This window comes from Rhineura floridana, chromosome 1, assembly GCF_030035675.1.
Source record: "Rhineura floridana isolate rRhiFlo1 chromosome 1, rRhiFlo1.hap2, whole genome shotgun sequence".
NCBI classification, from domain to species: domain Eukaryota; kingdom Metazoa; phylum Chordata; class Lepidosauria; order Squamata; family Rhineuridae; genus Rhineura; species Rhineura floridana.
In genome coordinates, this window is record NC_084480.1 from 303,128,521 (window position 1) to 303,145,359 (window position 16,839).

Below are 16,839 nucleotides of genomic sequence, written 5' to 3' on the forward strand. Positions count from 1 at the left end.
GTGCTGTGGTTACTCATTAGTGAAACTACGGTCTACTACGAAGGCCCTCCTCCGGGTTCCGACTCATAGGGAGGGCCGGAGGGTGGTGACAAGATCTAGGGTCTTCTCAGTGGTGGCCCCCGAACTGTGGAATAGTCTCCCTGAGGAGGTGCGCTTGGTGCCGACATTGTTATCCTTTCGGCGCCAAGTTAAAACCTTCCTCTTTTCCGAGGCATTTTAATTTAAATTAACTTAATTTTTAAAATTTGTTGTAACTGATTTTAGATTGTTTTATTTTTATATGTTTTGTTGTATTATATTGTGTGATTTTATTGTATCTCTTGTGTTCACCGCCCAGAGAGCTATTGCTAGTTGGGCGGTATAAAAGTCTAATAAATAAATAAATAAATAAATAAATAAATAGTGAAACGAGAGAAAGGCACTTTGTACATGCTCAGAGACATTCTCAAAACTTTATTACTGTTTTACAGGTGCCATGAGAATTGCGAACAAGCTCCCCAGGTGACCTCACAGATTCCAGATGCAGCCCTTGCACAAATTAAGCCTTATGTGCAAAACACCAAGCCCCGAGAACCCTGTAACCTCCTATTCCACATATCCCAATCCACTGAATTACCATTTTCTGATTGAAACATCCCTTTTGCCAAGCCTCTGGGGACTGGAGCTTTCTATCAGGCCCTTAACTCAGAGGAATTATCTCTTTCAACTGTTGTATCAGTTACCTTTCACCAAGGTTATCTGAGAAAGCAAACATGTGAGGGCCTGTGTAATATCAATTACTAGTCAATTCAACAGTCATCAGGAAATTATTTTGCCTACTATTTGTTAATTGCTATCTATAAAATCAATAGGAGAATCAATATAGTCAGACACACCTGTCTCTCTACTCCTCTGCATGCTGATTCCTGTTCCTTGTTTCTCAGTAGCCCTGTTTTGGCTATGTAGTCATTATAACTCAGCAGCTGAGTTTGCTATTTGTATATAGAAGTGGGAACTACAACAAAATATCACGGGGGTGTGGAGTGTCACCAGTAAGCCAGCCATGTACTTTTCCATGATTTTCTATTCCACATGTATTTATTTTTATTATTTATTATTTGATTTATATCCTGCCCTTCCTCCCCTCCCTTCCCAACAAATTTAGCATTCCACATCCACTGAGCATGCTCAGGCCACATTTTGCTGTAATCCCTCCCGTGCCCTTTTAGGATTTTTTCTTAAATATTTTTGTACTTTGTAAACCTTGCAATTCTTCCAAGTCTGTTGATACTTCAACTGATTGATACTTCCATTGATACTTCTCTTGTTTGTGTGTGGATGGTGCCATTTTGTCTATGTCCCCTTGGAGAATGAGTTCATGATTAGTACCAGCAGAAATTTTCAAACTGTGGTCCATTGACCACTAGTGATCAATGAGCTCCATTCAGATGATCTGTGAAAAGGTTGCAGAGCAATTAAAAATATCTGCACTTGGCCCTGCACTTGATTTATTTTTTCTCACACTTGAGATCAATGCTGTTTTGACCAGGGCCTGATTATCCAAGGGGCTAATAAGGCCCTAGCATGGAGCCAAGGATTTTCATAATATGACACTAATCAGACTATGGTCCATGCTGGCAAGGGCAGATGAGAATTGTAGTCCAAAACCTCTGGAGGGCACACCAGCAGTGATGGCTGCCCTAACTACTGTAGATCAAAGTGCTGTTACGTGAACAGCTCCAGAAGTCAGTTTAAAAGCTGGCAACCCTATCCCATACACATAGTCAACATTTGATGGAAGTCATGCTTTTTGTTACAGTTTGAGGGTATTTACATGAATATGTACCCAAAAGGAAGGCAATGGTATCCTTTTTGGTAAAGTTAGCCTATAACATTCTGCCCTGTAGAAGTTAAACTGCAGAGACCGATCTGTTTTTTAAAGATTAGAGATAAAAGAAAGGTGTGGTAGCGTTAGGCTTAAACATGTACGCTTCCCAAACTGATGATACATGGCAAGTATGAATCATTAAGAACTTATTCCCTTTGTTCAAAGGGTTGTTAGGCAATTCTTAAAAATAAATTGCATGTTGCCCATAAATATCGTCTGCTTTAGATTATGTCTGCTTGTAAGCCTTCATTTGGATGGATGTCCTGCTTATTTCATTTATATATTTTGATACATTTATTTCCTTTAACTTATATAATATTTATTTATGAATCGCTTCCCATGAGGTATCCCAAAGCAATTTACAAGATAATAAAACATATATAAAACATACATATATAAAAACAGTTAAAACAATTGTATATATAGTTCTTTATAGATGCAAATGTAAATGTACTGCCTTTAAGTCGATTGCGACTTATGGCGACCCTATGAATAGGGTTTTCATGAGGCTGAGAGGCAGTGACTGGCCCAAGGTCATCCAGTGAGCTTCATGGCTATGTTTGGATTTGAACCCTGGTCTCCCAGGTCATAGTCCAACACCTTAACCACTATACCACACTGGCTCTCATTTATAGATATATGTAAAGGGTTTAAAAACAACAGCACATAATCAATTCAAATCCAATACAGATATCAAATTTGTAGCCTGCCCTTCATTGTGTACTGATTCCAAGGTGGGTTATAACATAACCCATGAGTCTGATGCTATTGGTGCTGACTCTTCTGGCACAAACTGAAGACTTACTTATTTTCACAGACCTTGGATTGACAATGGATTGCTGTATTGTTGAAATGAGCATGTTGACTCTCTTTAAATTGGTGTGTTTTATTAATACTGTTATTGGTTTGGGGGTTGAGTTAGATGATTTCTATGAGTCCCCTTCTAGCCTCTGATTTGGAACCCTGCACCTGGAGGTGGGTGTGATGTTCCTGTATTAATGTATATATGGTAAGTGCTGTTAGTATAGAAGATACATGGTAAGTGGAATGAAAGAGGAGGGGGGAGTAAATGAGCAGTAGAATGCTGGATGATTGGCTGAGTGTTTGGATGGCTGAGAGTATAAATGGAAGGACGACAGTTGAATCTGGGTGGACGTGAGTGGGTTGTTTTGGTGGAGTTTGGAGGTGGGTGTGAGTTGGTGTATGTCAGGAGAGTGTGGAGAAAGAGGGAGGTGGAGTTCGGATTAGTAATAAGTCAAATATCACAGTAATAGATGAAACCATAAGCTTGTAGATCATTATCAAAGTTATCTTGTTATTAATGTTATTTAATAAATACTATTTTGGTTTACCGAAGGCCTGATCCTTGGCTGGGGTTTCACAGACCAGAAGGGAGGGTAAGGTAATAACCAAGGCTGAAGGGAAACAGTAACAAATGGTGGCAACGGTGAAGAGGAGAAGATAACGTTATAAGTATCCAGAGCAACCCCGAGTTATGAGTTATCTGCATTGATACAAGGGGGTTGGGAACAGCATAGGCACGCAGTCACAAATGTAACTGGATAGAGAGACTCAGGCAAGGTCTCTGGGAACATTGGTTGTAGAACGTGACTGGTGGTGCTGCCTAGCAGGGGGATCTATTGAGATCTGTGCTAGAGCGGAGAGAGAAACCATAAAAAAGGACAGTCCGGACTGGTGGAGTCCCTGGTGGTGCCTAGTGAAAGGCAGTAGCCACGAGCAGGTAGGAACCTGACAGGGAGAGCCAGGGAAGGGCGTCACAGTGGGCTCTGCATTGGAGGGTCAAATGAGTCTCGTTGGTTAATCTAATAGAGTGGCCAGGTGGCATAACGGGTCTGTCAAGTGCCCATTAACCTGTGAATGGGCCAGGGAGATCCTTTTGTTATTGCAGTTCTTCAGGAGAGCCCCAAGGCCAAAGAGAGGCTTGTGTTTTTAGCTAGCTGGAGGAAAGGCTTTGAACTGGAGACACACAAAGAGGCTGGTTCCCTGCACCATGGCTTTAGGGTGCCTCCTGTAAGCCTGATGGAAAATGCAAGATCTATTGGACTGCTGATGCTTTGAACCCCTCCATCTTAAGCTCAGGTTGGAATGTGTGTAAATAAACAAACCATATTTCATAAAGACACCACAGTCTTCACTGGCATTCTTTCCAAGAAAACTAAACCCTGCGTTAGTGCAAGGACCCCTGGAGATCTCTCACCACTTGGAGATTGGGGTGGCATGCAACAATATATATTATTATGGATTTTACTGTGTTTTCTGAACATTGTACCCCACTTTGGGACTGCTGGTAGTAAAAAGCAGCTAACTTTTTTTAGAAAAATGAATAAATAAAACATACGCAATAAATCAGGGGCTGATGTGAGTTGTAGTCCAAAACATTTAGAGGTCACCAGGTTGGGGAAGGCTACTCTAGGACTGGGAGCCTTGTGGTCTTCTGGATATTGTTGGACTACATCTTCCGTCATACTTGACCATTGGCCATGCTGGATGGGAGCTGGAGTTCAACAACATTTGGAGGGCTGCACATCCCTCATCACTGCTCTAGAGCAGCCTTTCCCAACCAGTATGCCTCCAGATGTTGTTGGACCACAATTCCCATCTTTCCTGACCATTGGCAATGTTGGCTGAGGCTGATGTGAGTTGTGGTCCAACAACATCTGGAGGCACACTGGTTGGGAAAGGCTGCTCTAGAGGCTCTGTGCCTTATACATTCAACAGGAACACCTTTCCTATGAGAGAGATGCTACAATGCAAAATACTACATGTGTTGAATTTCCCGATTGTCAGGCATCAGGAAAACGTCTGGCAACCCAGCTGCATATGTTTGTTGCGCATGTTAGCTGTGTGCAGTTCTCTAACCATCTGGGGAACCTTTATGTACACATCACCAGATTTAATTTTATTCTTGAGTTCTTTTTCCTAGAAAGGAAACATCACAGGAGAACTCAGGCCGTTCAGATGGCATCGTCTTCAGTGAGAGTTTCTGCTGCTTTTCTGGCAGTCACAGGTGCTGCTACATCTTTCCTTCAACTCAGCAAAGGGATGAGAAGCACCAGCTTTCAATGCTGCAAAGCCATTTCTTTTTTTCTTCCAAGTACAACAGCTGCGGTGAATTAATACGAGTCCTCCCTCTCAGACACAGATGTCACAAGTACTTTTTATTTTTAAGTGACTGCTGCTTGTAATTTGTTCAGCCTTCTGAGTGGAAAAAAAACCAGAGAATTTTTTTTAAAAATGGGCGTTGTTCTGGCCTTCTGGTATTTCAGGTTCAAACAAGTTTCAGTCAGGTACATAAATAAATATGGGTTTTAAAGGACCTTTTATGCCACAGTCATCCATTTTTTCTCTCTGATTCTCAGTTCATGGTGTTCAAGCTTTTGATGATATGCCATTCAGCTTTCTGATATGCCCCTTTTCTCAAAATGCAACTTCCCAAAGCAGCCTGAGATTGAGCTAGTCTGATTTGTTATATATAATGTTGTAGCCCAAGGATGGGAACCTTAGGCCAAAGGGCTGAATGTAGTCCTCCAGACTTCTCTATCTGCCTCTCAGAACTCTCTTCAGTCCACATCTGCTCCCTGGCCACTCCCCTAACTAGTCCTGCTTTGCACCCTCCTTGAATGTTTTTGACTGGCTAGAATGGCTCTAGAACTGAACTCCAGGAATGCAGTCATCCAAGGTTGTGGGGTATGTGTCATAAACTCTTTACTTTTGGGGGGGCAGGGTCCCTCCCTATGTATGAGCCAAACAGCATGAAAGGGAATTGTGTTAGCCGCTGAGGGGAGTCTTCTCACTTGGCTAACAACATGCTTCCTTGTCCTTTCATGCTGAATTGGAGCCAAAATAGACATGCTATTCAGAACATTTCAGCTATACTCATCAGCATTTAGTATAAAGATTTATCCAGATATGGGCTTTGCTATATATTGTTATGGAATTTGGGGGTGTGTGAGATGGATGATTTCAATAATCCCCTGATTTGGGATCTGTGAAAGAAGAAACCTGCACCATTGTGAAATGAACACACCACTACAAATTATAACACAATATTGAAATCTTGATTTCTATCTATCAGTTTAGTCAATCTTTTTTTCTAAAGACAGTAGTGTCTGAGCATGTGAGAAGTCTCTTTACACTGATTCTCTCATACCAGATCAGGGAGAGGGAAAATGCAGCCTTTTATGATAGAGGCTGGAACTTAATAGAAACTTGAGAGCTAGAACCTCTTTTTTAAAAAGAAAAGAAATGTAGTGAATTCTAGAGACTTGGCAAGCTGTGCTGGCATTAGACAGGGTAGCTGTTCTATTCCTATTGGTCTTAAGGAGGGGGAAGTTACACCCCTCCACTGCATTGAATGTGTATATATAAAGTCTCTGTGTGTGTATGTATATATGTACATGAGTGTGTATATATTAGGGTTGCCAGGTGTCTTTGCCTGGAGACTCTGGATTTTGGGGGTCCTCTCTGGGTCTCCAGATGAGTCACCTTAATCTCCACTCTCTCAGCTTTCATTAAGAAAAGTTTCTAGGTGATCTGGTTCACGAGATATACATGAAAACTTCAGCCCCCCCCTTCTGTTAAATCAGCTCAAGGCAGACTGCTCTATTCCCCCCCCTTTCAGGTTTGTAGCCAATAAGTGAAGTCAGGGCTGTGATTTGTTGACCTCAAGGCAGTGCTTAGACCCCATTGCAATGCCAGAAAATGGTTGGTTTTTTCCTGTTTATCTGAAAATCTCATAAATTGAGTAAGTATATAGCTTTCAGGGTTTTTTCTCTCTTGTGTGCAGGAGTCAAACAAGTTTAAATTTTCCTGGGCTGTTGAAGAAGGCAGTGTTTTGAAAACCTTCCCAATATGAGGCTTTAATCCAGTACTTGCTTTTCTGGGAGTAACCTGCAATGCCAATCCCAAAGACCTGGAGTAAACTCCATTGAATTCAATAGGACTTATTTTGGAGCAGACATGGTTAGGATTGTTCTGTAAATTAATGGGACTTTTGAGTGAACATAGCAAAGGATTGTGTTTGTGTTGTAAATCTTTCTCTTCCCTTCTAATCCTATTTTTTAAAAGCAATTGGGCAGGGCTTACTTAGATATCACAGTTTTTATTATATAGGAAACTAATACTTTTTTTAATGTTCTACAGTCACAGTGACCAACTGGTTGGACAATAAACTATTATATGGGGCGTGTATGTATTTTTACATCTGCAGTGTGTTTGTGTATATGGAGTCTTTCCAACAACCCTGTGAGGTAGGGCTGGTGATTGGAAACCAAGGCAGCTCACAATAAGAAATAAATCCCTTTAAAATCCAATAACAATAAAAACAAGTACAAACAGTTGCAAAACAACTTTTTTTTTTAATTAAGCTTATATACCGCCCGACTAGCAACAGCTCTCTGGGCGGTGAACATTAAAAATACAATAAAAATAACACAATATAATATAACACAATACAAAACTGTACAAAAAACCAGAGCTTGGAAAAGTTACTTTTTTGAACTACAACTCCCATCAGCCCAATCCAGTGGCCATGCTGGCTGGGGCTGATGGGAGTTGTAGTTCAAAAAAGTAACTTTTCCAAGCTCTGCAAAAAACTGTACAGTCTAAAATTAGATTATAATAGTTTAAAATTAACATGAATTAAAATGCCTCAGAGAAGAGAAAGGTTTTAACTTGGCGCCGAAAAGATGATAGTGGCATGATTCCGAATTTTGGGTTGGGTGCATGCAGTTCCTTATCACTTGAGGTTGCAGTTCTCTGCACGCTTTCCTGTTTGAGTAAGCCCCATTGAATACATTGGGACTTGCTTCTGAATAAACAAACATAGGATTGCACTACAAATATCTTTACAGGTTGTGTAAATAATAAACATCTTTGACAGTCATGCTTATATAAATATTTCTTCATACTATTTCCCAATAAGTATTTGATTTCACATTATGGTTATAGATTATTATTTCCTCTGCATTTTAAGTGTGCTCTTCTTCCTTGGGATGGTCATGGTTCCCCTCCACTGTTTTCATCTTGATGGGCAGATTAGGCTGTGAGATGGTGAGTAGTCCATGGTCACCCAGTACACTTTATAGCTCATTTCCATTTTGAAAAATTAATTAAAACAATTTACATGCAGGCAAAGTTTATAAAGTAGATGCACACAATACATTTAAAGCACATCCAACTCACATTTAAAGTGTATGACTTCCCCTAAAGAATCCTGGGAAGTGTAGTTTCCCCCTCACAGTTATAGTTCTCACCACCCTCAACAAACTACAGTTCCCATGATTCTGTGCCAGGATACAATGTGTGTTGAATGTGCTTTAAATGAATGGTGTGGATCTGCCCTAGGTATGCTGTGCATTTATTAGTGAATTGAAAAGAACAATTTTAAAAGATACTTTTTTAAACAGGGGAAGCGTTGTAGCTCAGTGGCAGGGCATATGCTTTGCATGCAAAGGTCCAAAATCCAGTTTCTGGAAAATACTTCGTATTGCCTGGAATCCTAGACAGCTAATGGTAGTCCATGTGATTGGATAGTACTGAGCTATATGGTACCAAATTGCCTGAGTCAGTATAAGGCAGATTCCTTTGTTCCTAAAAGTGAGAAGAGACTCAAGGGCCACAGTGACTCCAAAGTTTATTTATGTATATTATTTACAACTTATTGTAAAAAATCTCAAAGGGGCTTACAGAAAGAATTAAAACAATAAAATTATTGGCAAAAACAGTTAAAGACAGGTATTTAAAAACATTCAAAATAATAAAACCAACAATGAGTTAAAAACAGATAAAAAACACAAAAGCTTCTATATGCCTGGATAGGCTTGCCTGAAGAAAAATGATTTTAGCAGGTGTTGAACAGAGTACAATGAAGGCATATGCCTAATGTCAATAGGTAGGGAGTTCCAAAGTGTAAGTGCTGCCCCACTAAAGGACTGATTTATTACAAGAGCAGAGCAAGTGCTATGTGGAACCTGTAACATGGAAAGCACACCTTGAACTTGGCCTGGTATCAAATCAGCAACCAGTGCAGATTGCAGAGGAGAGGTATTGTGATAACAGCCAAAGTTACCCCATATTTCTGAGACCATGTGATTGATAGACATAGGCTCGAGATGAGCAAGAGACATACACAGTGAAATCTGCCCAGTGACTTCAGGAGTAGCAGAGCACCACATCCTGTTCTTTCAGCTTATTTTATATAGCATCCTGTTATTAACCACAACTTTTGTTCCAGTCTGTTTTAACCTGCTTTGTCCTAGACAGTGTGCCTCTGTGGGTTTGCAAAAGTATATCTGCATGCTTGTTTGTATCATATAGCCTGTGTGGTTAGCAAAGTGCTAAGTTCTTAACTATGCAAAGAACTGTCTCCATGGATACCATGACATGTCTATGAGGCTGAGACCACTATGGAAAGTTTATAATGTAAAAGGTATAAAAGTGACTTGCCTCTTCTCTTCAGGACTGCAGTCTCATTTCAGAGACTGGGGTCTTAGTTCTGAACTAATAAACTGCTGCTACTTTACTCCCTCTCAAATGGCTGTTATTTGCAGTACCTAGAAAAAGATCCAAAGGGAATATTTTCTCTTACAACAGTATTATATGCTGATAGAGACTTACTCAAGTCAGCAATCGTACCACAGCATTCTGCACTAACTGCAGCCCCTGAGTCAGGTTGTGCTACACAGGGATTTCTGTGACCTTAGCTGACTGGCTGCCAAGATTTTTTTTGTTTTTGTTTTTGGTTATGAATTCTGACTGGCTGTGGGATGCTGAGTTTTCTGTCTTACACATAAGAATCTCGTTGTTGTTGATATGGTATTGCATTTAGGAAATTATCACTGTCTCTTGTTTTTCTTTTCTATTTGCATTAGATTTACCTTTAATCTTACTCCCTTACATCCATAAAAGCAACAACAATGGTTACATACGCTCAGCTCAATCCTCTTAAATCCACTGATGATGCACCTTGTTTGTTGCATGACAGTTTGTTTCTTGCCCAATAGCATCAAAAGAGAATTCACATATTTGGAAGTGTGGCTGCAACTGTTGTTGTTCCCATGCTGCTGTCTGTGAAAGTAGACCAACACGTGCGTTTTCTCTCTGTCAGTTATTATTCATTGGAATTGGGTTGGCTGTCAAAGTGAGTTTATAGCAGCCCACAGAATAGACAGAAAAGGGTAGAGAATCTTCTTACTCTTACTCATTTCTCAATCCTCTTTCTGAAGTAAAGGGTCAAATCTGTAAAGAAGTTTGGAGCATCCATATTAAAAGATAGCAGCAGGCATTTTATGTAGAGGATTGCCAACCCTGCTTCCATATGAATATTATTGCAGAGGATCCCTAGTCAACCTTTACCAATAGCACAATTCTAACAATATCTACTCAGAAGTAAGTCTTGATGAGTTCTATAGGGCTTAGTCCCTTAGTAAGTGTGTTTAGAATTGCAGCCTGCAGTGGTATCCATTTTTACTCCTGAGTGCTCCCATCTAACAGCTCCACAACATGAGGCTCCTTTATTCCTACAGTGGCCTTCTGGTGACTGGCCTGGTGACTGAGGGCACTTAAACCCTTCCTGCCAGAAGCAAGTAGGCTAGATGAAATGTTCCCTACCCAGGCTCCATCTTTTAGGTAAGACTTGTATCTTAATTTCCAATCAGATAAATGTTTTTGTTTGAATTGTATGCTCCAAGAAACTGTGGTTGATGCTTAATATATTATGCTTAATGACATTACTCAGCCCCGCCCCCAAAATCTCAGGGTTTGAGGTGCTTCTGACATGGCAACCCTATATACACACATACATACATACATCCCTGAGGAGGAAATGAGGTAGGGGGATCTGCACTGAGCAGATCGATGGCCTTATGGGCCCCTTCCAACTCTACTATTCTATGATTCTATGATATTTGGTGGGGAGATGCCTGCCAGTCATTTTGAAGAAGGATGTGTATTAAAAATACTTTTTAGTCTTTTCTGAATTCCTGAACAGAGGCTCTGCTGGGCAACAGGGTGAGTGAGGCTGCATTCCAATGCAGCTTTACTTGGGAGTAAGCACCAATTAACAAGGTGGGGGCTGGGCCAAAAAATGCAAATGCTAATACCTCAGCCTTTCCTACAGAGAGGTTTGCTTTTATATTTTGTATTTGTTCAGAGGAGGGGGGCTTTGATGGATTCAAACCCCCTTTATTCCATCCTCCATATTGGCAGGCAGACACCCCCATTGCATTCATCACTCAAGATACATACCCTGAGACACAGAGGCAGTTGAGATGAAGGCTGCTAGTCTCTGGATAAGGAGCGGAGGCGCACATGTTGTTCAAGAAAGCATGTGCAGTTTTCAAAACTGCCTAGATTCTGCATATGCAGCAGACAGGCAAGCTAAAATTCTTGATTTTCTGAGGACAGCTGTAGTGTCTCTTATCGGTTAAGAACAATGGAAGGTGTAAGCAGGCTGATTTCTCACAAAATGGACAGAAAACTGCCTCCATATTTTGCCTCGCATCTCTGGATCCACAAGAGCCAGAGACTTACTTTTTTATATAATTGAAGGCTGGAAATCCAGGCCACCTAATGGGCTAAGTGGGCAGAATCTGGGGAAAAGCCGGTAGAAATGCGTTCTACCAGCTTCGGCTGGTAGCCCAACTACGACCCTATCTGGACAGGGAGAACCTAGCCTCAGTTATTCACGCTCTGGTAACCTCTAGATTGGATTACTGTAATGCTCTCTACGTAGGGTTACCTTTGAAAACGATTCGGAAACTTCAGTTAGTGCAGAATGCTGCGGCCAGAGTTCTTACTGGGACGAAGAAATTCGACCACATAACACCTATTCTGGCCCAACTGCACTGGCTTCCAATATGTTTCCGGGCCAGATTCAAAGTGTTGGTCCTTACCTATAAAGCCCTTAACGGCACTGGACCACAATATCTGATGGAACGCCTCTCCCGCTATGTTCCTACCCATTCACTCCGCTCGACGTCTAAGGCCCTTCTCCGGGTCCCAACCCATACAGAGGCCCGGAGAACAGTAACAAGATCTAGGGCCTTTTCGGTGGTGGCCCCCGAATTATGGAATGCCCTCCCAGATGAGATACGCCTGGCGCCTTCTCTGTCATCTTTTTGGCGCCAGGTAAAAACCCACCTCTACACCCAGGCATTTTAAAGTATTTAAGCTTTTAATCTTATTTTTTTTAGTTTTCTTTCACTTTGTTTATATAATGTTTATATTGTCTGCGCAATACACACTTGCTGTATTTTAAATATTGTGGTTTTATCATGTTGTACACCGCCCTGGGAGCTGCTAGCTATAGGGCGGTTTAGAAATGCAACTAAATAAATAAATAAATAATAATAAAATAATAACCAGGCAATATGGCAACCCTACTGTAGAGTGATTGTGTATGTGGGGGTTGTGTGTTTAAACTTTAGATTAGTTTTGTGTAGTGTGACTGTGTATGTGAATTTGGTGGTTGAATAAATAAACAAATAAAGATTACAAAAATTCAGTCTCCCGTGCAGGGTGGTCCATAAGGGCAAATGGGGCTCTGCCCTACAAATCTCAGCCTGCCCTCAGCCAGCCTCCCACCTGCCTGCCTTCTTGCTTACAACCAATCAAGGGATGGCACTGGCTATGAATGTCCTCTTTAGTCTCAGGCTCAACATTACCTTGGTAGAACTCAGCAGAGAGGATGGTTGGGACAAAACTAGAATTAGTTGGCTCTGATTCCACCTGCTTTGTCCTCCCTGCCTTCTGCCCTACCAGTCCTAAAGGAACTAGTCACCACCACTACCATTCTCATGTCACAAAAATGCTCTCATCTTCGTATTAGTATCTTTTCCAGCCAATTTAAGAACTGCTGGGATCAAAGAACTGGCGTCAAATTCTGCTTCTTGACCACCTTCTAAAGCAGCAGTAGCCACACATATTGTGGGGATTGATTTCATCTTAAGGCGATAATTAAAGTAACGGTTTATGGCAGGGCAGGATTCATGAAGAAGAGCAGAGGGGGGGCAGGGGGAAGAACTAGCTGTACTGAGACAGATGAATCGTAACCCCATGAAGAAAATGAGAACTAAGTCTGACAGCATCATAGCAAACAGGAATGCAGCCATGTGTTGTGAGCCATGCTAGCAGGGGGTGGACAGGCAAGGAGGAGGGGCGTGAGGAGGACTTGGAGTAGGACATTCCAGCCAGTGAAGGACCAAGCGAGGGTTGGGACACTGAGGCGGCCCCCGCACTGGACATTGATATCCCCCTGGATATCCCCCTGGAGAGACCACCAGACCTGTCTGTCATTCCTCAGCCTGACGAGGCCCCCCTCCCGGCACCCGCACCACTGCTGGACAGCCCTCCCCCTGTGGAGGAAGAGGACAGGACAGCGACCGAGGTCCTGCCTTCACCTCGGACCAGGAAGCATATGCAGTGGGAGGTTCAAGAATCCCAGCTGAGGAGGAGTCTGTGCTTACACGCATGCCCCCAACAGTGACTCAGGGCACATGCAAGCAGGGAGCCCACCCAGCCCTACATAAGCTGGGTGAAGGGGGAGGGTTAGTTGCTCAGTCAACATCTTATTGCTGCCAAGTTGTGCCTAGTTACTAGAGAGGGATGCTGTGTTCTGAATGAGTTGTAGATAGATTCATGAAGCACACTGAACTGAAACTTTCTCTTCAATAAAAAAAACAACAACCTACAGCTGGGTCTGAGTTCCTTGGGTTTGGGCAGGACACCATGGCTATTAAGTAAATTAGTATTCAGAAAGCGTAAGTCCAATTATAGACTACTAGGAAAGGTGTGTGTGCAGATTGTGCCTGTCTGGCCCCTTGTTCCCTTGTTTGTGATTATCAAATGCTCTCAAGATGTACAGTTTTAAGTAGTTTGACTGACTTTGCCAGTAATGTTTGCAGCATGTTTTTGTATCTGCTTGTATTACAAAGTTTATTAGAACATAATGCATCATAATGAGACAATCATTGTAGCAGTAATAAAAAAGGATGCATTGTGTCAGTGCATAGATATTAATAATGATGGTATTGCATTAGTATGAAGGCAGCAACATAATTTCCTCTATTTCTGCTGTTCAGAGGTGCCATTGCTTGTTTAGCCAAAACAACAACACCTAAAGTTTTCTGTCCCCCGCCTCTAACATTTGGGCAGCATTCCATGGCCCACTAATTCAACAGTTCTCCCCATTAGGTTTCTTCCAATTTTTCTGTTGTACTGCAAATCTCAAGGTCCCCCTGAGTATACCTCCCCCGTGTGCATTAGTGCTGCTGTTTTGGTTAAATAAGCATAGGCACTCTCCCCTGAAAATCAGAAATAGAATATAAGATTATGAGTTTAAAAACATAGTTTTATAGAGAATTGAAATGTTTATTTATTTATTTATTTATTTATTTATTTGTTAAATTTTTATACCGCCCCACTAGCATAGCTCTCTGTTGATGTTGATCTTTAACCACAGAGATCTTTTGTTCTTAAAAGCTCATTATGGCATTAATTTCCTGGCTTGCACCTTTAAGTCAGACGTAGAGAATTTTCCAGAGAGGTAGCCACATTTGTTGGTTTTGGTGCAAGAATGACTTTGGCTGCATACACACCATATATTTAGAATACATTATTTCCCCCAAAGAATCCTGGGACCTGTTTACCCCTCACAGAGCTACAGTTGCCAACACCTTGAACGAAATGAAGATCACATGGGCATATGTTCTTTTTTTCAACATTTTCATGTTATCCCTTAGCTACATACATATGAGAAAGTAAGAGTAACATTGGAACTGGTCCTGAGAATTTAAATATGGTTGTTTTTGAGAGGCTGCCAAAATGACATTTCACTTCAATTTCCGGGAACCATTTTTCTTCACATGAAACAAGCCTACCACCTTGTGGCAAAACAGAAGTATAAGTAGACTGACTGTTGAGTGAACAAAGCTGGCTTTTGCATAGAAGTTTTAGTGCTGATTTGTTGGTTGCTGGGAGGTGAAACAGGACATTTCTTATGGTGGTTATAAGAGGAGATGAGCTGACTGTACTTTAGCTTTAAACATTTTCATCAGTATCATCACCAACATGGTTTATCTGTATGCCACCTTTCCATAGTAATCTATGCTCAAGGCGACTCACAATATGAAAAATGTTACATAACTCACTGTTACAAAACAAAATTCAAATAGTCAAACAGCAACTTAAAAAAAACAGTTTAAGAAATAAGCTCTGAAACAAATTGAAACAACAATAAAGATATATTCCAATCCTCCTCCTCACCACCATACCATTCAAGTCAGTAATTCCAGCTTTACAAGTGAATGAAATGATTGGTGTATTTTTGTTTTAGCAAGTAAGAGCTTGTGACAGGCACTCTCCCTCCCTGAGCCCAGCATTCAAGGCAGTTGTCTGAATTACCTGCCTCTAAATCTCACCCGGATAATGCTTGCTTGCCCTGCGTGAGCAATATTTGGCATGCTTCTCGTATATTTATCCCACACAGAAAATACTTTGGAATGGAAAATATATATTTTTCACAGAAAGATATGTAAGCATAAGCAGGAGCTGACAGAAATTGGTTATCTTGCTAATAAAACTCCTGAAAATTAGTGGGAGGGTTTCATTCCAAAAGGATTCTTATTAATGTCATTATGAGTTAGCAGTTTTGCTTCTACAACAGAAATAACATAGATCACATTTACAATATATATATAAAGACAGGTGAACCTTACTGATTCATAGACTGATTTAGAGAGTTAGTGGTTGTGATATTCCATAATCATTAGCTAGTGCCCTGAAATTTGGCAAACATGCCCAAGGTCCCCCAAAACTAGAAAACTAGACAGGAAGTATTTAGACCTCTTTCAAAATTGGAGACCCAAAGGGTCCCCCCAAACCCCAGGACTAAGATACTTCTAGGCTACCCTCCCACAAAGTTCAAATTTGAAGCACATATAGCCCAAGACACACTGATTCCTAGAAAGGTCTGAAAAGGAGACATTTGCGTCTCCTGAGGCTGAAAGGGGTGGGGGTGATGGTGGTGGAAGGGAAGAGGTAGACTCCCAAATGGTTCTGGTTCTTCCATGCCATCCAGAAAGCTGAAATTTGGTATATGCATATTGGTATATTATATTATAGTATATTATCTTGACCCATTGCAATCTGGGTTCAGCCTGGTTATTTTTCAGAGATTATCCCAATGTGGATCGCCAGATCTGATCATGCGAGGCTGGAGGCTTGCAAGCCCCATCACTTTGATTAACAAATACAATAAAGCTATACCATTGTTCATAGAACTTATCTGCTTCTGTTCCTTGTCTTATTGCTTTTAAACTATGTGTTAGTTTTTCCATAAGTGCTAATTTCCATATTTCCTGATACCATTTATGGATCATGTGTGGATCAAGAGTTGCTCCTATGTTAAGATTATATCTGCTTATTATCATTAGCTAGTAGCCATTTGAAAAGGCAAAGCTTGCCTTTTAGTTTATTATTTTTACTGAATGTATATCCTGCCTTTTAAGCTACAAGCCTTTGCAAGGTAGTTAAAAAACAATAAATAAATCAAATATATCAAATAATTAAAATTTTAAAATGGATCAATAGATTAAAATCATTAAAAACAGCTAAAACATGAAGTTAACGTAAAACCATAAGAAGCTAGGTGGAATAAAAACAGTTTAAGGGCCATTTAATGAGAGAGGGATATGTACTTCCCTGGGGGATGCAGTTCCAAAGGTGTGAAGCCTCAACCAAAAAGGCCTTGCCCTAATACCTACCAGTCTGATGGTTCTTGAAACCAAGCTAGAGAGCAGGGCCCCAGAGGCCAATCACAAGGCCCAGGCAAATTCATATGAGCATGTCCTTCAAATAATCTTGTTTCAAATGATTCTGGACTAAAAACTCAAGGCCATCAGTTTAAATTGAGCTCAAGTCAATAGAAAACCAATTCAATTACTATAGAATTG